A 24940-nucleotide genomic window follows, 5' to 3' on the forward strand; every position below is an offset into this window, starting at 1 on the left:
ACTTTGGAAATCTCCAAATATCAGATATATGATTTGCAGATATTTTTTCCCATTTAGTAGGTTGTCTTTCCATTGTGTTGGTGTCCTTTGCTGTAAAGTCTGGTGTGCTCCCACTCACTAGATTTTGCTTTTGGTGTCAGAGTCTCACAATCATCACTAAAACCAGTGTCAAGGAGCTTCCTGCCTATGGTTCCTTCTAGGAGTTCTATGGCTTTAGGTCTTACTTGACGTTTTTAATCTATTTTAAGTTCATTTTTGTGTATGGTATAAAACAGTGGTCAAGTTTCATTCTTTTGCATATGGCTGTCTGGTTTTCCTAGCACCATTTATTATAAAGCCTGTCCTTGCCTGACCTGTGGTGGTGCAGTGGATAAAGCATGAACCTGGAATGCTGAGGTTGCTACTTTGAAACGCTGGGCCTGCCTGGTCAAGGCATACATATTGGAGTTGATGCTTCCTGCTCAGCCCCCTTCTCTCTCTCTCTACCTATCTAATGAATAAAATCTTTAAACAAACAAATAAAAAGACTGTCCTTTCCCAGTATAGTCTCAGCTCCTCTGTCATAAATTAATTGTTCATGTAGGTGTGGGTTTATTTCTGGGCTCTCTAATCTGTTCCATTGATCTATGTGGGTTTTTGTTTGTTTTTTTATACAAATACTAGGGAACAACTTTTCCTAAGCAGACACCTAGTGATGTAAACTACCTAACCAATCAGATGCACAGTAATACATGGTGTGGGACTCTAACATTTCTTCCACCCCACTGATGAAAATGGTTACCTGAAAAGTGTGTTTATTGAATTCAGTGGATTAAGAGTGCAGCCATCAAATAGATATTTGTAACCTTACTTATGGAAGTAGTTAAGCTTAAAAAAGTTTTTTTTAATTAAAAACAGCTTTCTAAAGATAGACCTTGCCATTAAGTTTAGTAAGTTTTATTTCTTTAGTAGATGTGCTAATATTTGCAAAGATAGCTGTGCTTCCGTAGCAAACAGAGAAGACAGCATAAGAAATAAGACAGTGGGGCCGCAGCCTCTCACTCAGAAGGTGGCAGAGTGTGCATTTGATCAGGCAAGGCCAGTGAGCACCACCACTTACTCCATTGGTTTTTCAGAAAAGAAATACAAACCCTGACCTGGACTTGTGATTATGACTCCTCAGTTACTCTGCTGCTATCTTCCTGGGTTCCAAAGAGAAGATGTTTATTCCAAACAGACTTAAATAATACTAATAATGTTGACTTTACAAGCAATAATAAAGAACGAGTAATAAGATGTGAGTAACATGTCATACAAGAGGAAAAAATAAAAGATGCTATGTAATTCATAAATTCAACTTTTACTTAGTACTTACTAGGTGTCAGGTACCACAAAGTCAAGGAGAGAAACAGCAGTCCCTAGACCTAATAACTGCTGGAGCACAGAGGGAGCAAGAGAGGGTTATAAAAGAGAGAAGGGAGGTGACAGAGAAGGCGTCACAGAGGTGCCTGATGTAATCTAGGAGGAAAATTGGTTCCAGTGGGGGGGCACTTAATCAAGACAGACACAGTTGGCTGAAGATACAGTTTAAAATAGGATTTCTATAGATAAGCTCAATTTTCCACTATCATATGGCAATAATCTAAGAACAGAGGAAAAAATCATTTTATATTTGAAAAGGCTAATAATAAGTATCTTGAAACAAACAAAAAATCCTTAGAACCACAGGTTTAGAATCAAGTGAGGAACTTTAGTGGGAAACACAGAGCTTGACAGAATTAATGATTACAAGTCATCCCAGTAACATTTGAGGGCTTACTACATTCCAGCCACTAACCCGGTGCTGGGATTAGGCAGGTTCGCACCGGTTTGGTAAAACCGACACCTAATTTTTTGAGTTCGGTGGACCAGTTGTTAAAATGGAACTTGTAATCAGGGTTCTCTCTACGGTGGGGTTTTTCAAAGATAAACATAATATATTCAGAGAAGAGAAGTCACGTGTTTCTAATATATCAATCACAATGACTATTAGTCTAATAGGCCTACCTCTAAAGGAATGGGATCCTACTCCTATGGTGAAAAAGATGGTGAAGAATAAATCTCACAGCTGATGATGCTTGGATAAAAGCAAAGAAAACTGCAAGTGAGGACGCCAATGAAGACGCAATATGGCCTGACCAGGCAGTGGCACAGTGGACAGAGTCAGACTGGGATGTGGAGAACCCAGTATCAAAGCCCCAAGGTCGTCAGCTTCAGCGCAGGCTCATCTGGTTTGAACAAGGTTCACCAGCTTGAGTCCAAGGTCACTGGCTTGAGCAAGGGGTCACTCGGTCTGCTGTAGCCCCTCGGTCAAGGCACATATGAGAAAGCAATCAATGAACTAAGGTGTCACAATGAAGAATTGATGCTTCTCATCTCTCTCCCTTCCTGTATGTCTGTTCCTATCTGTCCCTCTGTCTCTGTCACATATACACAAAAAAAGCAATATGAAAATATCTTAAATAAGTTTTATTGTTTTTTGTCAGGTATTATTTAATACATATATATTTTAGTTTTTGTTTTAAATTTTTTTTATTTACTTTTTTTTTAGATTTTATTTATTCATTTTTATTAGAGAGAGAGGGGAGAGAGAGAGAGAGAGAACAGGGGGAGGAGCAGGAAGCATCAACTCCCATATGTGCCTTGACCAGGCAAGCCCAGGGTTTTGAACCGGCGACCTCAGCGTTCCAGGTCGACGCTTTATCCACTGTGCCACCACAGGTCAGGCCTATTTAATATTTTTGATTAATATTTTAAAACTCTTATAACCTAGTTTTGTGTACCTCTTTTATTCTTATTTGAGTATTAAATGCATGAAATAATAAACTACCTTTGATATATAACTTTTTTATACTTAAAATGGTCATTAGGGCAGAGAACCTGTTGTTAAGTTATTTGAGTCCCACCATGCACTAAACACTTTATGTACATTGATTGACATATGTAATCATAATCATAATCTTGTGAGATCATACCATTTTATCATTTTATAGACAAGAAAGTTGAGGCTTAGAGAAGTTAAGTAACTTGCCGAAATTTAAAAAGACAATTACAGCAGAACTGGGGTCTGAGTGAGACCAACCTAATAAGTATTTCCATTGCCAAAGGTCTAAAGAATATTCCTGTAAAATCAGATAAATGACCAGGGCCACAGGGTAGGAGCAGCACATTGGGACCACGTGTAAAGAATCATATGATGGAGGTTGTGTACCAATAAAAAGAGGAATAAAAAAGTAGCTGGCCAGATTTGCTGATTTATCCCAATTCAATGTCCTGTTTCCCTTCTCTTCTCAACTAAAAACCAAAATTTTCATTTTTTTTGAAACAGTGTTAGGGTGCTCTTGGGATATATTCCTAAAAGTGGGATAGCTGGGTCAAAAGGCAGTTCCATTTTTAATTTTTTGAGGCCTCCATACTGTTTTCTACAGTGGCTGCACCAGTCTGCATTCCCACCAGCAGTGCACCCCATGTTTATGGCAGCATTGTTCACAATAGCGAAGATCTGGAAACAGCCCAAGTGTCTGTCAGTGGACGAGTGGATTAAAAAGCTGTGGTACATATATACAATGGAATACTATGGGGCTATGAAAAAGAAGGAAATCTTACCTTTTGCAACAATATGGAGGGACCTGGAAACTATTATGTTGAGTGAAATAAGCCAGGCAAAGAAAGAAAAATATCATATGACCTTATTCATTTGAGGAATCCAATGAATGAGAACTGAGGAACAGAATTGAGACAGAGGAGAGATCAAAGGGACCAGAGGAAAAGAGAACAGAGGGAAAGGGGATGATAGGATGAGATAAACCTGAAGGGAGGGGGGGGGCGTTATGAGGAGGGGGATAAGGGAGATGTTGAGGGGAATACGGGGGGAGGGGGGATGTATTCGGGGCAACACTAGAATCTATGTAAACACAGTAAATTAAAATCAATTAAAACCCCCCAAATTTTCAGATGAATCCATGAATGTGTGTTTACATACCATGTTAATGAGAAATTTCAGGTAAAAATAATGAGGCTGGCTATCAGAAATGTTCTTTAATTTGCTTCTGTGGGCTTGTTTTCCTTCTGACTGGGAATGTCACTGCTGAGTGACATCATCCCCCAGACAGGGATGATGACGGCTGCAAGGCTCAGACAGGAGAGCCATCCACGGTGCTCACATCTGGCCTCTGCAGCTTCCTGCTATCTGGTGGTTAGCTTCTATGGTTTTTCTTCTACTTCCTTAACATAAGTTGACTGGAAAATATTTCTAAGAGCTCACATAGAAAATTTCATTTAAAAATAATTTTTTTTACACAAACACTGTAAAACGAGTACAGTTCCCATATACCTTTCACGGAGTTTCCCCTAATGTTGACATGCTATATAACCATATAATTATCCAAACAAGATTAAAGTAGGTACAGTGCTACTAAGATATAAACCTTAATTGAATTTCACCATACCACTGTTTTAAACCTTTAAGGCATATGATTAAACATCAGCCTGTTTTTTTTCCCCCAATTAATATTTCTATTATCCATTAGGATATTATGAGAAATGCTAAATACTCAGTGTTATCAGTAAAAAAACAATCAGGATGTCCTAATTTCCCCAGTGACTCACTGTGGGGCAGCTGTGAGGCTTGCTCAATTTACCAGCTACAAGCACTTCACCTGATTAGTGTGTGAGCACGTGGCAGAGGCACGTGTGCATAGACTATAAAAGGCTGTGGGTGCTTCCCCTGGGGGTGATTCTCCCAGGTCGCTCTCCCACCACTGTGAGGTGCAGTGTTCCTTGCTCCCTTGGCCTCACTGCGAATAGCAGGGTTTCCTTTGTTTATTAGCTCTTTCCCTTTTGTTGTTTATTTGCTCGCCTGTCTTTGAGAGCCTCCCATAAATGGGTATGGCCCAATGCTTTCCGGCTCCTCAGTTTCTCTACCATCTGCTTGAATCCAGTGCAAACCTGCTTGGTCTCGGCCACCGGCATTACATCTGGTGTAGTGGGCAGGGTTCAGAGCAGATTGGTATGGAGCTGCTGACACCTTTGAGGGGTGGGGTAGAGGAGTTGTTGCTGTCCTCATCGCTGTCCTTTTGGGGGCCGTAGGCTGGGTGTTTTTTACAGCACTGAGAGACGAAACCGAGAGCTCTGTGCAAGAGGTGGCCCAAGGTCAAAAGCTCCAGGAGTAAGCAGCCAATGGCACGATCTGGAACGGTCACTGGAGAAAGAGCTGCAGATCTGAAAATTGCAAGTCAGACTGCAGGCTGAGAACCAGGCATGAACTGGAGCCAGCACTGGAGAGCGAGGCCAACCAGGTCCAAGAGTTGCTTTGTGAGGTGCAGGATGTTCCCTTCTTTATGAGAACCCAGAACAGTTTGCTGGGACCCCATTGGCCACTGATGTATATGGGGGCCAAACTGTTCAAATGAAGCCAATAACTATTCCATTGGGGATAGGAGGGCTGCCTCCTAAGCCATACAAGGTATATGTATCCCTCTATTTCTGAATATATTTTGGGGGTAGATGACTTACAAGGACTGTGGTTGGAAACTACAGCTGGGGAGTTCCACCTGTGAGTTGGGGTTATGAAGGCAGTGTTGTGAGGAAATGCAGCACATTCTCCCTTGAAATTACCTGTTTCCCCGTATGTGACTAACACAAAGTAGTACCACTTGCCAGGCAGCTATGAAGAAATCACTGGGACAATTCTCAAACTAGAAAAGGTGGGGATCATCCGGCTGCACACAGCCCTTACAATTCCACACTGTGGCCTGTGCACAAACCAGATGGAACCTGGCGAATGACAGTGGATTACAGGGAACTTAATAAAGTTGTTCCACCTTTGCACGCTGCTGTTCCCTCAATAGCTAACCTGATGGATTGGTTAAGCCATAAGATGGGGACATACCACTTTGTGACAGATTTGGCTAACAATTTTTTCTCTATTGATATAGCTGCAGAGTCAAGATCAATTTGCCTTTACACGTACTAGGGAAGGGTGGCAATGAACCTTGACAGTGTTACCACAGGGCTATTTGCATAGCTTCTCCTTGTGTCATTGGCTGGTGGCTGCTGACCTGGCTAAATGGAAACAACCAGAGGCAGTTCATATGCATCACTGTATCGATGACATTATGCTAACTAGTGACTCTTCCAGAACTGGAGCAAGCGGTCCCTACCCTGCTATCCCATATGAAAGTGTGTGGCTGGGTGGTCAATGAGGGCAAATTACAAGGACCTAGGTTATCTGTTAAGTTCTTGGGAGTTGTCTGGTCGGGTAAGACAAAGGTTATCCTTGATGCAGTTATAGATAAGATCCAAGCATACCCTGTGCCCACTAAAGTAAAGCAGTTACAGGAATTCCTAGGTCTGCTGGGGTATTGGGGAGCATTCATACCCCGTTTAGCTCAGTTACTGTGTCACTTATTTCACCTTATTCAGAGGGGGATTCCCTGGGATTGGACTGAGCAGCACAAGGCGCATCTGCAGCAGCTAAGAGAGCTGTCAAGGTGGCACAGGCCTTGAATGTGTTTGATCCTGTCAGGCTCTGTGAGCTGTTCATGTAACCCCTGAGGGGTTTGGATGGGGCTTGTGGCAACGGACAGAGTGTTTACAGCAACCTATTGGATTTTGGTCCCAACTGTGGAAAGGCCCTGAAGTTCATTAATTAGTGGAGAAGCAGCTGGCAGCTGTGTATGCTGCCCTCCTGGCCACTGAGAGTATTACAACCACAACACCAGTTAAGAGTCAAGACAACATACCCTATTGCAGGATGGGTGAGAGACTGGGCAATCAAACCACATAGTGATACGGCCCAAACCTCCACCTTGGCCAAGTGGGGTACATACTTGCAAGAACATCGTGCTCTAAGCAATAGCTTATTGAGAGCAGAACTGCAGAAAGTCTTGGATCCAATCACCTATGCGGGCTTAGAGTCAGGTGCAGCTGAGAATCAGGAGGCAGAATCTGAAGTCAGTCCCTCCCAGGAGGGCAAACACCCATCCCCGAGGATGCCTGGTATACTGATGGTTCCAGCAGGGGCCAACTGGCCAAGTGGACAGCCATAGCCTTCCATCCGGCCACTGAGACTATTTGGATGGACACAGGTACAGGCCAAAGCAGCCAACTAGAGGAATTAAGAGCTATATGGCCGGTTGCCCATAATGAACCTTCACCTCTGGTGATTTGTACTGACAGCTGGGCTGTCTATCATGGACTGACCCTTTGGATTGCTACTTGGCACATAAACCAGTGGATGGTAATGTACCATCCACTATGGGGTCTGGCCATGTGGCAGGACTTACAGGAAATAGGACACCAGAAGCAGGTGACAGTATATCATGTCACGGGGCATGCCCCTCTAGCCCATCCTGGGAAGGATGAGGCAGACACGTTGGCAAGGGTGCGATGGCTGGAGGCTGCACCTGCAGGTGACGTGGCACAGTGGCTCCACCGGCGCCTGCTCCATGCAGGACAGAAAACTATGTGGGCTACGGTTAAGGTGTGGAACTTGCCTGTGTCCTATGCAGAGGTACTTGCAGCCTGCGAGCAATGTGCAGTGTGTTCCAAGGAGCACCTTGGAGACCACTGGTGTCACCTGGACAGATCCAGAGAGGTCGTGTTCTACTGACACAGTGGCAAATAGACATCATCAGACTGTAATGCCAGTGGCTGAGGCCAGGCAGGTTCACACTGGGTGCGGGCAGATGGTAGAAAAACTCTGAAGCCAGAAAGGGTTGGGCCATTTCGTTTAATAAAATCTCACAACCATGGATGAGCACACAAGCAAACAGCAAAATGGCCCCTCATAGTGGAGAGCAGGCGATCCGCGCATCCGCAATCCCTAATCTCCCTGGAGTGCAAGTGCCCATGGCCTTACATAGCCACACACATGTGGCGCTGCCACGCACCAATCAGGCAAAGTGCTTGCAGCTGGTAACCCTATGAGCAAGCCTAACACAGCTGCCCCACATGGACTCTTACCAAAGTCGGACGGTCACCAGTATGCAGTCACATGTGCAGATACTACCATTGGTCTGCTTGCTGGCGTATGGTTACCTTGCCCGTAACCCTGACCAGAGGGCAGTCATACAGGTTCTGGACCGCCTGAGTGCTGCGTATGGGCAGCTGCTAGTCCTTGAAAGTGACAGCGGTGCCCATTTCACAGGTTTTATGGTAAGGCAATGGGCGCAAGACCTAGAGGTGGACCTCCAGTTATCTCCCCAGACAACCAGCACCTGGCCGCCTAAGGTAGAAGTGTATGACCCCTTGAGCGCTCAGGGAGACACCATTATGAAGGGCACCTTTGTAATTTCTTTATGTCCCATAATGAGTTCTCCTATTTGCTACACATAGAACCAGCAGATGCAGGTGTATTGGCCAATAAGGTTTGGTACACCTGCCGGGGCGCCCTCTGGTACCTGCTGCTGTGCTGTCTGCAGACAGAACTCTGGCCTGTGTTCTGCCAGAAGGGAAAGATCTGCCTCTCTTGGTGCCGCTGAGCACTCTATCATTGCACGCATAGCTGTGTTTGCAATTCTGTTGCTGTAGACTGTGCTGTTTTGGTTTTTGGAATGTACCTCACTCCTCACACAGGGACCACTGCAGAAGAAACCTGGCACCTACATTGTGAGGAGAGCAACCCTAAAGGGGTGGAGTGTGAGGCAGCTGTGTTAGCCTTGCTCATGGTTGTACCAGCTGCAAGTGCTTTGCCTGATTAGTGCATGAGCACGTGGCAGAGGCACGTGTGCATAGACTATAAAAGGCTGTGGGTGCTTCCCCTGGGGGTGATTCTCCCAGGTCGCTCTCCCACCACCGTGAGCTGCAGTTTTCCTTGCTCTCTTGCCCTTACTGCGAATAGCAGGTTTTCCTTTTGTTGTTTATTTGCTCACCTGTCTTTGCGAGCCTCCAATAAATGGGTATGGCCCGACACTTTTCGGATCTGCAGTTTCTCTACCATCTGTCCGAATCCAATGTGATCCTGCCTGGCCTCAGCCACCAGCATTACACTCACTCATTATTCAAGGCTTCTCCGAGGGAGAATAGCAAATGCAGTCTGGCTGCCCCTGGTGCCCAGGGAACAGCTCCTGGCCCCAGGACTCACTCAGGGGACAGAGAGCAACACCAGGCACAATACTACAAAATAGCCAGGAGGCAAAGACCGGGACAGGTGTTCTCCATCAAAGCACTGCATAAAGAAAAGGCTCTGTTTTTTAATTCAAAACACCCACCCAAGCGTGCATTACTGTCCTATGAATGAAAAACAAATTAAAAATAAGTGTTCTGGCTTGAATGCAGGAAACCTCAAATGTGGGACTTTTTTACCTGTTATATTCAAGAGTAGTTAGTTATGTGTTTCCCATTTTGCAAGACAGTGAAGACTTACTGTAATGCCGGTGGCGGAGGCCAGGCAGGTCCACACTGAATTCAGGCAGATGGTAGAGGAACTGCGAAGCCTGAAAGTATCGGCCATAACCATTAACTGGAGGCTCACAAAGACAGGTGAGCAAATAAACAACAAAAGGGAAAGAGCTAATAAACAAAGGAAACCCTGCTATTCACAGTGAGGCCAAGGAAGCAAGGAACACCGCACCTCAGGGTGGTGGGAGAGCGACCTGGGAGAATCACCCCCAGGGGAAGCACCCACAGCCTTAGATCATGCACACGTGCCTCTGCCACGCGCTCACACACTAATCAAACTGCTTGCAGCTGGTACACCAGCGAGCAAGCCTAACACAGCTGCCCCACACTTACAAATGATATTTATGGTATGAGAAGAGGTACAGGCAATGAAATCATCTGCTCAGTTCCAACTGAATAGCATCCGACGAGATTTAAGACAGTAGAAAGTCTTCTGTGAGGGTCTCACTGTTGCCACCAGACCCTGACAGCACCCGAGGACAGCGGCCACTTCACGCAGGGCCCCTGCGCCACCTCCTGTTAGGCACTGTGTTGCTGCTGCAAATACGCTCTCCAAGACAAAGCAATATATGCCTGAAGTTTTATATTCAACTCAGGGAGCACTCTCTTTGTGAAGTTCTCATTTACAAATCTGTTTTAAAGAGAGATTTCTGAAGCAAAGTTTTAAAACAAATAATATAAAATATACTTAGGAACCATGATTAAAGTTTCCCTTCTGCCATACTGTGAATCCAGCAATATAATCAACTGCTTAAAGGCTGAAACAGACTCTCCTATACAGCTAGCTTCCATAATTAAAGTTGAGTATACGTAACAGACTACAGATCATTCAAAATACACAGGCTAATTCTGGTTATAATGGCAAGCAGATTGAAACTATTCCGAGATGTACAGATAACACTGACTTTGTGTGGGTTGATTTGTACTTTTTTTTTTTTACAGAGACAAAGAGTGAGAGAGAGGGACAGATAGGGACAGACAGACGGGAAGGGAGAGATGAGAAGCATCAATTCTTCATTGCAGGATCTTAGTTGTTCAATGATTACTTTCTCATATGTGCCTTGACCAGGGTTCTAGCACAAAGCGAGTGACCCTTGCTCATGCCAGCGATCTTGGGCTTCAAGCCAGTGATCTTCAGGCTCAAGCCAGAGACCATGGGGGTCATGTCTGTGATCCCACACTTAAGCCCACAACCCTGTGCTCAAGTCGGATGAGCCCACAATCAAGCCAGCAATCTTGGGGTTTGAACCTGGGTCCTCCACATCCTAATCCGATGCTCTCTCCACTGCGCCACCGCAGTACTTTTTTTTATTTAATAAAGAGAGTAAGAATTTATAAAAGGCATTTAATAAATGCCATCTGAGAGGCCAATGTATCAATTGAAGCAAGAAGTAAGTAAAATTCTGTCAGTTGAAGCAAGAAGCTTCAGTTAGAACAGTGGGCTTGTTGACGGTCTGCGTGGTGAGGATGAAGGAAAGGACAGCTTTGGAATGATTCTTGGGCTTCTACTTTAGCAAGCACAGATATTGGGGCTACTTGCTGAAAAGAGGACTGGAAAGGAGCAGGGTGAGAAGAAGAATAAACACCAGCAGTTCTGTTTTGAACTGATTACCCTACTAGAAAGCTGGTTAAATTAGGGCATACCTCAAAGGGGCTGGTCCCCAAAAGAGCTACACTGTGCAAGTCATCCATGTAAAGTTGGTGTCCAAAGCCAAGGGACAAGATCAAATAAGAAGCTCCATATGGGTCTTTATCAAATAAGAAACATGTCATCTATCATGAGTCTCCTCTTCTTGGGCTGCCAAAAAGTTCCAAAGTTCCAAACTCAACATAAATCATAAAGGACAATTATCTTCTCAAAAATTCTAGATATAATGATCTATTCCTCTTACTTCCTCTCCTCTTTATGGTATCTAGTCTTCTTTTATCTAAAGTCACTATTGTAAGGATATGTACTATAAAAAAAATAATGAGGTGTGACATGATTTGGGGAGCCTTGTGGGCTGGCTCCCACCCTGACATGATCTGTGGGGTACATCTGGGCAGACTAGTGGCTCCCAGGGCAGTAGCTGTGTCTTGTCTTTGCAGTGCTAAAAGGGAACAATGTCTAGCGCAGAGTAGGCAGGCGGCACATCTCTACCCACTGCATGTGTCACTCCCTGCAAACAGAAGGCACTGAGACTTAGTTCTAATATGCTTTCAACACGATACAATGCATGACTAAATACCATTCAGCAACATGGACAAATGCTAGGTTAGTAAGGGTAAATAAATCTACAGATCCTGGCTTGAAAGTCTTTAAGCAGGAGAAAAGAAAAAACTGAACTGACTTTAACAGATGCGTGGTATTTGGACCTGTGGAAGCACATTTCAGAAAGGAGCCCAGTTACAGGCCGCTATTCTAGCTAGAGGAAAATAACTTTGCAAAAAATATGCATAAGGGAAGGGGAGCTGGAAAAACCAGTGAGAACACACTGTAGACACCCTTGAGTGCAACAACTTCATGATTTCAAGTTTTAGAGAGTCATACATTTCTAAGAACTTCAAAGATGTTTAAGGAAGATCACACAAATTCAATGTGTAGTATGGATGAGAAAGTAGAAGAACTAATAACTTAGTCCAGGCATAAGTTAATAAGAATCTGATAAAAAGGAGGCCACAGGTTCCAAAATGTCAGAGTCAACCAAACTTGGTGAGTGATATGACACGAAGAAAAACAGAAGAAAGACTTTAATCTGGGGTATGAGACCAAGCAGTCAGTGTGACTGACAGAAATCAGGGAGAGAGCAGCAGTAAGTGATTTGAGGAGAAAGATAGTACTTTTGATTTTATGCAGAGTAAGTTCAACCTCTCGACACTTCTTACAGCATAATGTGCATGCAAAACACTCAGGTCCTTGCCCAGGAAAAATCGCCTGTCAAGTATTTCCACATAAACATAATAAAAAAACCCTCCAGGCCCTGGCCGGTTGACTCAGCGGTAGAGCGTCGGCCTGGCATTCGGGGGACCCGGGTTCGATTACTGGCCAGGGCACATAGGAGAAGCGCCCATTTGCTTCTCCACCCCCCCTTCCTCTCTGTCTCTCTCTTCCCCTCCCGCAGCCAAGGCTCCATTGGAGCAGAGATGGACCGGGTGCTGGGATGGCTCCTTGGCCTCTGCCCCAGGCACTAGATGGCTCTGGTCGCGGTAGAGTGACACTCCAGAGGGGCAGAGCATCGCCCCCTGGTGGGCAGAGCGTCGCCCCTGGTGGGCGTGCCGGGTGGATCCCGGTCGGGCGCATGTGGGAGTCTGTCTGACTGTCTCTCCCCATTTCCAGCTTCAGAAAAATACAAAAAAAAAAAAAAAAAAAGAAAGAAAGAAACCCTCCATATAATACAATCTCTCTATGGTTGTAAAAGTAAGTTGAAATGGATAAAATCATAAACACAAAAATAAAAGAAGTGCCAAAACCTGTCTACTAATAAAAAGTACTATGATTTCATATTTGGATGTTCTTTTAAAAAACACTAGTGTATGAAAAGATGCTCTACATTTAGCCACTAGAGAATTGCAAATTAAAATTACAATGAGATACCAGTACACAACTATTAGAATAGCTACATTTTTAAAGAATCTAATAATAACAAGAAATGACAGGGATGCAGAGCAACTGGAACTCATACATTGTTGTGAATTGGCACAGCCACTTTGGAAAACACTTTCACAGTCTCTTAGGAAACTAAACTTAAAATTTTCTCTATGACCCAGCAATTCCACTCCTAGGGATTTACCCAAGAAAAACAAAAACATACATCCAGATGATGTCAGAGTAATGGCGTGGTAGGAAGCGATACCGATAAATCTCCCCTAAAACTCAACAAGATCTTCAACCAGAAAAAGAAAAACCTATCCTTGGAGCCTCCAGATGTTTCGCAATACACCAGAAGGTATGGTCGAGCGAAAAATTGGCTAATTATATAATCAAACCCCAAAGGAAACAGGGAGTAAGAAATGCTCCGCCTTCCTCCCTAACCTAAATAGGGATGCTTTCACTGGGAACTGAGAGTATAGAAACTAAGGCAGGCAAAGGGGGTAAATAGATCCAGGCTGCGGCATGGAGATCCAAGCCGAGGAAAAACTGCCTGTGGCAACCCAGTAAATACAAGCTAACACTCGCACCAAACCCAGACAAAGAAAGACAACTAGGGCAGCCATTTTCCCCGATCTCCTGGTCGGCGCATGCAGATAGTGGACGAGAGATTCCTTCAAAAGCCCTGGGAGTGGGCACCCGTGTTATTCCACAGAGAGGCAGAGTCAGGGGCCTTTGTGTGGGCCAAAGCGGAATCTCTGGGCCACCCCAGCAACCTGTAAAAGCCGCGCACGGGGAGGGAGCGAGAGCCAATTCCAACTCCAACGCTGGAACTTTCCCGTGCGGGCGGGGGTTTCACTCAGAGGGTGAGGCAGCCGGCCTGATATCCTGGTCTGCGCACAGATAGTGAGCAAGAGTTTCCTCCAAGCGCCCGGGAGTGGGTGCCTGCACGTGTTACCGGACAGAGTGGCAGAGCCAGAGGTCTGTGAGTGGGTGGAAGCCCCGCCTGATTATACTAGCAGCTCTGACTGACTGAGCCTTACCCAATATCTGATATAAAGAATACAATGGAAGGAATTAAACGCAGGATGAATGAAGCAGAGAATCAAATCAGAGAGTTAGAGGACACGATAAATAAAGGCATGGAAGGAGAGCAGAAAAAAACAAGGGACTCAAAAAGTCTGAGGAAACTCTAAGAGAACTCTGTGACAACATGAAGAGAAATAACATCCGCATCATAGGGGTTCCTGAAGAAGAAGAGAAAGAACAAGGGATAGAGACTTTGTTCAAACATAGCATAGTGGAAAACTTCCCCCAATTAAGGCAGGAAAACATTTCATATGCTCAGGAAGCGCAGAGAACTCCATTAAGGAGAAACCCAAGGAAACCAACACCAAGACACATCACAATTAAAATACCAAAGCTAAATGATAGAGAAAATATAAAAAGCTGCTAGAGAAAAAAAGACTATCACCTACAAAGGAGTTCCCATAAGGATGACTTCTGACTTCTCAACAGAAACACTTGAGGCCAGAAGGGAATGGCAAGAAATATTCAAATTAATGCAGAACAAGAACCTACAACCAAGACTACTTTATCCAGCAAGGCTATCATTTAAAATTGAAGGAGAAATAAAAAGCTTTAGAGACAAAAAAAACCTCAAGGAATTCACTGCAACCAAACCAAGGCTGCAAGAAATCCTAAGGGACCTGTTGTAAACAGATCAAAGTAAAAAAAGAATATAGCAAAAGAGAAATACAGTTTTAAAGAAAAAATATGGCTATAAACAATTACATATCAGTAATAACCTTAAATGTTAATGGATTAAATGATCCAATCAAGAGACACAGGGTAGCTGCGTGGATAAGAAAACAGGACCCATACATATGCTGTCTACAAGAGACACACCTTAAATCAAAAGATGCACACAGACTGAAGATAAAAGGATGGAAAAATATATTTCACACAAATGGAAATAGACTTTAAAACAAAGACCATAGTTATAAAGAAGGTCACTACATAATGATAAAGGGAGCAATCCAAAAGGAAGATATAACCATTAAAATATCTACGCACATAATATAGGAGCACCTAAATATATAAAGCAGACTTTGATGGACTTAAAGGGCGAGATCAACAGCAATACTATAATAGTACGGGATTTCAATACCCCATTAACATCATGAGATAGATCCTAAAGAAAGAAAATTAACAAAGAAACTGGAGACTTAAAGGACATATTAGATCAACTCGATTTAATAGATATCTTCAGAACCTTTCACCCTAAAACAGCAGAATATACATTCTTTTCAAGTGCTCATGGTACATTCTCTAGAATAGACCACATGTTAGGGCACAAAAGCGGTCTCAACAAATTTAAGAAGATTGAAATCATATAGAGCACTTTCTCTGATCACAATGGCATTAAACTAGAAATCAACCACAATAGAAAAATTGAAAAACATTCAAACACTTGGAAACCAAATAGCATGTTATTAAGTAATGAATGAGTTAACATTGAGATCAAAGAAGAAATTAAAAAATTTCTAGAAACAAATGATAATAAGCATACATCAACTCAAAATTTATGGGACACAGCAGAAGCAGTCCTGAGAGGGAAGTTTAAAGCATTACAGGGATATGTCAAGAAACTAGAAAAAGCCAAATAAACAACTTAACCTTGCATCTAAAAGAACTAGAAAAAGAACAGCAAGTAAAGCCCAGAGATAGTAGAAGGAAGGAAATAATAAAGATCAGAGCAGAAATAAATGACATAGAGGCTAAAGAAACAATACAGAGGATCAATGAAACCAGGAGCTGGTTCTTTGAAAAGGTAAACAAGATTGATGAACCTTTAATGAGACTCACCAAGAAAAAAAGGGAGAGGACTCAAATAAATAAAATTAGAAACGAGAGTGGAGAAATAACAACTGACACAACAGAAATACAAAATATTGTAAGAAAATACTATGAAGAACTGTACGCCAAAAAACTAGACAACCTAGATAAAATGGACAAATTCCTTGAATCATATAATCTTCCAAAAATCAATCTGGAAGAATCAGAAAACCTAAACAGACCGATTACACCAAATGAGATTGAAACAGCTATCAAAAAACTCCCAAAAAAGAAAAGTCCTGGGCCTGATGGCTTCACAAGTGAATTCTACCAAATATTCAAAGAAGAACTAACTCCTATCCTTCTCAAGCTATTTCAAAAAATTCAAGAGGAAAGAAGACTTCCAAACTCCTTTTATGAGGCGAGCATAATTCTGATTCCAAAACCAGGAAAGACAACACAAAAAAAGAAAATTATAGGCCAATATTCCTGATGAAATTAGATGCTAAAATCATCAACAAAATATTAGCAAACCGGATCCAACAATATATGGAAAAAATCATACACCATGATCAAGTGGGATTTATTCTTGGTAGACAAAGCTGGTACAATATTTGCAAATCAATCAATGTGATTCATCACATAAAAAAAAGAAAGGAGAAAAACCACATGATAATTTCAATAGATGCAGAAAAAGCATTTGATAAAATCCAGCACCCATTCATGATCAAAACTCTCAGCAAAGTGGGAATGCAGGGAACATACCTCAACATGATAAAGGCCATCTATGACAAACCCACAGCCAACATCATACTCAATGCGCAAAAATTAAAAGCAATCCCCTTAAGATCAGGAACAAGGCAGGGGTGCCCACTTTCACCACTCTTATTCAACATAGTTCTGGAAGTCCTAGCCACAGCAATCAGACAAGAAAAAGAAATAAAAGGCATCCGAATTGGAAAAGAAGAAGTAAAACTATCATTATTTGCAGATGACATGATATTGTATATAGAAAACCCTAAAGTCTCAGTCAAAAAACTACTAGACCTGATAAATGAATTTGGCAAGGTGGCAGGATATAAAATCAATACTCAGAAAATAGAGGCATTTTTATACACTAATAATGAACTGACAGAAAGAGAAATCAAGGAATCAATCCCCTTTACCACTGCAACCAAAAAAATAAAGTATCTAGGAATAAATCTAACCAAGGAAATTAAAGACTTATACTCGAAAAATTATAAAACATTGATAAAAGAAATCAGGGAAGATACGAATAAGTGCAGACATATACTGTGTTCATGGTTAGGAAGAATAAACATCACTAAAATGTCTATATTACCCAAAGCAATTTATAAATTCAATGCAATACCTATTAAAATACCAGTGACTAACTTCAAAGATATAGAACTCATATTCCAAAAATTTATATGGAACCAAAAGAGAACACAAATAGCCTCAGCAATCTTGAAAAGGAAGAATAAAGCGGGAGGTATCACACTTCCGGATATCAAGTTATAAGGCCATTGTACTCAAAACAGCATGCTACTGGCATAAGAACAGGCACATAGATCAATGCAAAAAAACAGAGAACCCAGAAATAAACCCACAGCTCTATGGACAATGATATTTGACAAAGGAGGTAAGGGCATACAATAGAGTAAAGACAGCCTCTTCAACAAATGGTGTTGGGAAAATTAGACAACTACTTGCAAAAAAATGAAACTAGACCACCAACTTACACCACTCACAAAAATAAACTCCAAATGTATAAAAGACTTAAATGTAAGCCGTGAATCCATAAGCATCTTAGAAGAAAACATAGGCAGTAAGCTCTCTGACATCACTTGAAGCAATATATTTGCTGATTTGTCTCCACAGGGAAGTGAAATAAAAGGATAAACAAATGAGACTTTATCAAACTAAAAAGCTTCTGCACAGCTAAAGACAATAAGAACAGAATAAAAAGACAAACTACACAATGGGAGAATATATTTGACATTGCGTCTGATAAGGGGTTAATAACCAAAATTTATAAAGAACTTGTAAAACTTAATACCAGGAAGACAAACAATCCAATCCAAAAATGGGCAAAAGAAATGAACAGACACTTCTCCAAAGAGGACACACAGATGGCCAATAGGCATATGAAAAAATGTTCAACATCACTAATGATTAGAGAAATGCAAATTAAAACCACAATGAGATATCACCTCACACCCGTCAGAATGGCGCTCATCAATAAAACAACACAGAATAAGTGCTGGCGAGGATGTGGAGAAAAGGGAACCCTCCTGCACTGCTGGTGGGAATGCAGACTGGTGCAGCCACTGTGGAAAACAGTATGGAGATTCCTCAAGAAATTAAAAATCGAACTGCATTTTGACCCAGCTATACCACTGTTAGGAATATACCCCAAGAATACCATAGCACTGTTTGAAAAGAAGAAATACACCACCATGTTTATGGCAGCATTGTTCACAATAGCAAAGTTCTGGAAACAGCCCAAGTGTCCATCAGAGGATGAGTGGATTAAAAAGCTTTGGTATATATATACTATGGAATACTACTCAGCCATAAGAAATGATGACATAGGATCTTTTACAACAATATGGATGAGCCTTGATAACATTATACTGAGCGAAAGAAGTAAATCAGAAAAAACTAGGAACTATATGATTCCATACATAGGTGGGACATAAAGATGAGACTCAGAGACATGGACAACAGTGTTGGGGTTACAGGGTGGGGGGAGGAGAGGGAAGGGCACAAAGATCATGGCTTTTCAGTATTTGCCATATTCCCCCTTTAATCTATAGACAGATAGCAAATATTTACTTATGGTGTTTCCACTATAAAGACTGCTGTCTTAGGGACAAATGCTGATGAACTATTTCAGCAGTTCATCCTTCTTCAAAGACTTATATGTCAACATAGAGCTCCATGTTTCATAGGACATACTCAAGCTCACTCCATGCTCCCTGGAGCTTTAGCACAAGGGAATGCCCTTTTTTTCTTTCTCTCTCTCTCTCTTTTTGTTGTATTTTTTCTTTTATTTATTTTTTGTATTTTTCTGAAGATGGAAATGGGGAGGCAGTCAGACAGACTCCCACCTGGCATGCCTACGGGGAGGGGGGGATGCTCTGCCCATCTGGGGTGTTGCTCTGTTGCAACCAGAGCCATTCTAGTGCCTGAGGCAGAGGCCATGGGGCCATCCTTAGTGCCCAGGGTGGCTCTGCTCTGGTGGAGCCTTGGCTGCAGGAGGGGAGGAGAGAGACAGAGAGGAAGGAGAGGGGGAGGGGTGGAGAAGTAGACGGGCGCTTCTTCTGTGTGCTCTGACTGGGAATCGAACCCGGGAATCCTGCACACCAGACCAATGCTCTACTACTGAGCCAACCGGACAGGGCCTAGGAATGCCCTTGGTGATCAAGCTACCCAAAAGAAAATTATATGGAGCAACCATGACAGACCGAGCAAGTCAGTCTCATACTATTCATCACCAGAACGCTGCAGCCGGTGTAAACAGTTTCAACTTTCCCGGGAAGCAGCACGGCAGATTGGGAAATCCTGTCCAAGGGGTCCTATACTGCCCCTTCATTTGGAGTTAACCCTCAAGTACCCCTACCAGGACAACTTTGGCAGATGGATGTTACTCATATACTTTCATTTGGCAAACAGTCGTATGTCCACATTACAGTAGATACATATTCCAGATATATAGTAACCTCTGTCAGAACAGGAGAGTCTGCTAAACATGTTATAGCTCATTATCTGTATGCATTGTTCTATTATTGGAGTTCCTAAACTGGCTAAACTGAAAATGCTCCTGCATATGGAGCAAAAGCATTCACTGTATTTTGTCATGCTTACAGTCTTTAAAGTTAAGGTATTATTAAAGTGTACTCAGCAAATATTTTAAGGTCAATTTAAAAAAAAATTAAAAGGGGGTAGTCATATCCTGGAACTCCTATGGGTCTACCATATCATGCTTTTTACTTAAAAAAAAAATTTACATTTCTTTTGAATGCTTTGAACAGGAGACACCAAATCTTTTTTGCCTGCAAACTACTACCTTCTTTATTAGATCCAGCTAATAACACTGTTTTGTCTTTTTCCAAATAGCTCCAGATATATGGAAAAGATTTATATAGTTGGATGGGGATCCTCAAACCCCTCAGCAAGATCTTCTGAGCATGGCTTTTAACATACCTAGAGGCAGCAAAAGCCCAATAGAGATCAGGGGAACTACCAGCTTTTAGAATACACCCTTAAAGGCTCCAATGCCCCAAAGGGGTCTCATAGGATGCCATCTGGGTCCTGCTTCAATAGTGGAAAGGAAGGTCATTGAGCTAAAGCCTGCCAGGCTTACATGCCTTTGCTGTGAGGAAACAGGGACACTGGAAGGTAGGCTTCCCCCTCGCTCCTCCAAGGGAGGGTTCAGTCTCTTCCAGCCCTGCTCCAGCAACCTATGACCTAACCTTGCCCAGAATGCTGGGGTTTGCCACTGAAGGCTGAAGGTGCCCAGGGCCGTTGGCCCCATCTACGACACTGTGGACGAGCCTAGGGTATTTCTTCCAAGAAGCAGGTAAACTGATCTCATTTACACAAGGGCCACTTAACTATGTTTTGCCTGAATAGTCAGGTTTTTTATTCTTCCCTCAAAGATCTCTGTTGTGGGTGTTGATAGTCCTATTTTCTGCTGCTTTGCTTAATATATAGTGTTTCTTTTATCCCTCCTACCTCAATGCCCCACTCATATTTCAGGCTGGGACCTACTCCTAATTTAGAGCTCTCTTTCCCCCTTTTGCCAACTTCTATTATGAACCTACCTTTGCCACCCAAGGTTCTCTTTACCAAGCCACAGTCACAGAGCTCCAGGGAAACGCAACCTGGTCTCATCTCTCCAGGCAGAGGAGAACAGAAGCTCCATCTCCACACATGCTGCAGATGGCTTTTCCAGTCTACCTGAATCATTACCAGCTAGAAGCAGCGGTCATTGGGACTTGGACATGAGCTGCAAAGTATAGAATGGTGACAACAATTCCAGGGCCATGAGGACTTTTCCTGGATGTGGACTTTTCTGGACTCCTGCTCCCTGTGACAGCTCCTAACAGACTGAACTGTGGTTGGGGTGCATTTGTCAGGGATTTGGCAGGGTGATGGGGCCAACTTCGACTTGGTGAACATGTTAAGGACACTACTCTTTTATGGATTCTTGCTGTATTAGCCAAGAGTTTGCTTAAAGGCTTTTAATCACTGTAAAAAAAAATAGAAGACTGGATAAAGAAGATGGGGCACATATACACCATGGTATACTATTCAGTTAGAAGAAATGATGACATCAGATCACTTACAGCAGAATGATGGAATCTTGATAACAGTATGCGGAGTGAAATAAGTGAATCAGAAAAAAAACAAGAACTGCAGGATTCCATACATTGGTGGGACATAAAAACGAGACTAGGAGACATGGACAGGAGTGGGGTGGTTACGGGGGGTGGGGGGGAGGAAAGGAGGGAGAGGGGGAGGGGTACAAAGAAAACTGGATAGAGGGTGACGGAGGATGATCTCTCTTTGGGTGATGGGTATGCAACAGAACTAAATGACAAGATAACCAGGAAATGTTTTCTTTGAATATATGTACCCTGATTTATTGATGTCACCCCAATATAATAAAAATTTATTTATAAAAAAAAATGGATGAAAGATCTAAACATAAGACCTGAAACAATAAAGTACATAGAAGAAGACATAGGTACTCAACTCATGGAACTGGGTTTTAAAGAGCATTTTATGAATTTGACTCCAAAGTCAAGAGAAGTGAAGGCAAAAATTAATGAATGGGACTACATCAGACTAAGAAGTTTTTGCTCAGCAAGAGAAACTGATAATAAAATAAACAGACAGCCAACTAAATAGGAAATGATATTTTCAAACAACAGCTCAGAAAAGGGCCTAATATCCAAAATATACAAAAAACTCATAAAACTCAACAACAAACAAACAAACAATCCAATAAAAAAATGGGAAGAGGACATGAACAGACACTTCTCCCAGGAAGAAATATAAATGGCCAACAGATATATGAAAAGATGCTCATCTTCTTTAGTTATTAGAGAAATACAAATCAAAACTGCAATGAGATACCACCTCACACCTGTTAGATTAGCTATTATTAACAAGACAGGTAATAGCAAATGTTGGAGAGGCTGTGGAGAAAAAGGAACCCTCATACACTGTTGGTGGGAATGTAAAGTAGTACAAACATTATGGAAGAAAGTATGGTGGTTCCTCAAAAAACTGAAAATAGAACTACCTTATGACCCAGAAATCCCTCTACTGGGTATATAACCCAAAAACTCAGAAACATTGATACGTAAAGACACATGCAGCCCCATGTCTATTGCAGCATTGTTCACAGTGGCCAGGACATGGAAACAACCAAACGCCCATCAATAGATGACTGGATAAAGAAGAGGTGGCACATACACACTATGGAATACTATTCAGCCATAAGAAATGATGACATCTAATCATTTACAGCAAAATGGTGGGATCTTGATAACATTATAAGGAGTGAAATAAGTAAATCAGAAAAAAACAGGAACTGCATTATTCCATACATAGGTGGGACATAAAAGTGAGACTAAGAGACATTGATAAGAGTGTGGTGGTTACGTGGGGAGGTGGAAGAGGGAGAGGGAAAGGGGGAGGGGGAGGGGCACAAAGAAAACTAGATAGAAGGTGAGAGAGGACAATCTGACTTTGGGTGATGGGTATGCAACATAATTGAACAAGATAACCTATACATTTATCTTTGAATATATGTATCCTGATTTATTGATGTCGCCCCATTAAAAAAATAAAATTATAAAAAAAACACACATCCATACAAATATCTATATGCAAATATCTGCAACAGCTTTATTCATAATCATCAAAATAGGAAATAATTCAAATGCGCTTTAACCAGTGAAGAGATAAACACACTCGTACATCCACACAATAGAACACTACTTAGTGACAAAAAGGAACAAACTGCTGGTACAGGCAAAAACATGAATGAATCTCAACTGCATCACACTGCACGACAGAACAGGCACACAATGCTAAATAGCATGTGGCTCTATTTATATGGTATTCTAGAAAAGGGAAACCTACCAATATTCTATACATATAGTATTTTGGTTATGGTGGCAGTAATGAACATTTATCAAAACTCATAAAAATGTAGACTTATAAAGGTTGAATTTTCCTGTCTGAAATTACTCAATAAACCCAGCTTAAAAAAATACACCAACTATAGAGTATCTTAACATTTACTCAAAGAAAACTATTAAAGCTCAACATTATTATCTATAATTACTCTGAAAAACTCTAGACATTTCTTCGCTAGATAGAATACTAATAAAATGTCCTTAGTACTGAAAGGAAATAAAACCCATGCATTTTCCCTCTTTGGGCCTCAAAGCTTTCCTGTGCAGAGACAGGGTACAGGATGTCAGAGTGTGAATTCTGGTCATTGAGAAACCCATGAAGTAATTTTTGTCTGCGGGACAGCCGCTGGCTCCACTGTTTCTCGTCACATGCAGAAAAGGGGAGCCGTATGCTCATGAAATGTGACCTTCTCTTTGGGTGGCTGTTACCTCATGCCTAGAAACCTTGCTTGAGAGACCCATTTTCAATAAGCACCACAGAGAAAATGGTAAAAACAAAAATATACAAAACAACCACCATGAAACCCAAAAATATGTAGTAAGTAAACTGTACTCCTCCTTAAAATCAGATCACTTTGAGAACTACAGTGTGTATGTAAAGTCATGGTGCACTTTTGACCAGTCACAGGAAAGCAACAAAAGATGATAGAAATGTGAAATCACCAAATAAAACAAAAACTCTCCCAGTTTCATACCTATTCAGTGCAGTTCGATGTGGGCTCACGCAGATTCTTTAGGGCTCGTTAGGTAGCTATCCCGTATAGCCTCTACAGACTTGTCACTGACTGATGGCCTACCAGACGGGGTTTCTCCACCAAACTGCCAGTTTCCTTCAACTGCTTATCCCACCGAGTAATGCTATTCCTATGTGGTGGCGCTTCGTTATAAACGCGCAGATATTCACGTTGCACTTTGGTCACAGATTCGAATTTAGCAAGCCACAGAACACACTGAACTTTCCTCTGTACCGTCCACATCTCGACTAGCATGGCTGTGGGCTGGTCCGTTGTATACACGGTGTAACGTCATCATCTGCGCATGCACACATGCTGCCACATCATCCTACAGAAACTGGGAGGGTTTTCCTTTTATTTGGTGTAGATTTCACATTTCTATCGTCTTTTGTTGCTTTCCTGTGACCGGTCAAAAGTGCACCATGACTTTACAGACACACTGTATTTCTCAATACTTAATAGTCCAGAGCTTGTTTTTGATGATTAATGTCTTATCTTATTATTATTATTATTATTATCATTTGTATTTTTCTTTTTTCTTTTTTTTTTTCTTTTTTTTTTTTTGTATTTTTCTAAAGTGAGAGGCAGGAAGGCAGAGAGACAGACTTCCACATGTGCCCGACCAGAATGCACCCAGCATGCCCACTAGGGGGCGATGCTCTGCCTATCTGGGGCGTTGCTCGGCTGCAACCAGAGCATTCTAGCACCTGAGGCTGAGCCATCCTCAGTGCCCGAGCCAACTTTGCTCCAGTGGAGCCTTGGCTGTGGGAGGGGAAGAGAGAGACAGAGAGGAAGGAGAGGGGGAGGGATGGAGATGGACTCTTCTCCAATGTGCCCTGGCCAGGAATCAAACCCAGAACTTCCACATGCCAGGCTGATGCTCTACTGCTGAGCCAACTGGCCAGGGTCTTGTTTTATTTTATTATCCTCATATTATAAGCTCCACAGAATACTTTTTAGAGTCCAGATAATTTTTGTTGTTCTTCAAGAGACATTTTGCATGAGCAAACCATGATTACTAATTCCACACAAATATGGGAGCAATTCCTTTATTTTTTGTATTATCAAATGCCTGCCTAGGCATTTGATACCATTTTACAGTTTGGTCATTTACCAACCATTTTCACATGGACAAGGGCTTTCAAATTCTTTGGGTCATTATA

At 42.1% G+C, this 24940-nt stretch overlaps 1 protein-coding gene across 3 annotated transcripts in view; it reads right to left on the bottom strand.

Moving 5' to 3' along the window:
- Positions 1 to 24940, bottom strand: part of SLC25A26 (solute carrier family 25 member 26) — a 223078-nt gene that overhangs the window by 39672 nt on the left and 158466 nt on the right. The gene's annotated exons all lie outside the window — the stretch shown is intronic.

This window comes from Saccopteryx bilineata, chromosome 10 (genome assembly GCF_036850765.1).
Source record: "Saccopteryx bilineata isolate mSacBil1 chromosome 10, mSacBil1_pri_phased_curated, whole genome shotgun sequence".
Taxonomy (NCBI): Eukaryota; Metazoa; Chordata; class Mammalia; order Chiroptera; family Emballonuridae; genus Saccopteryx; species Saccopteryx bilineata.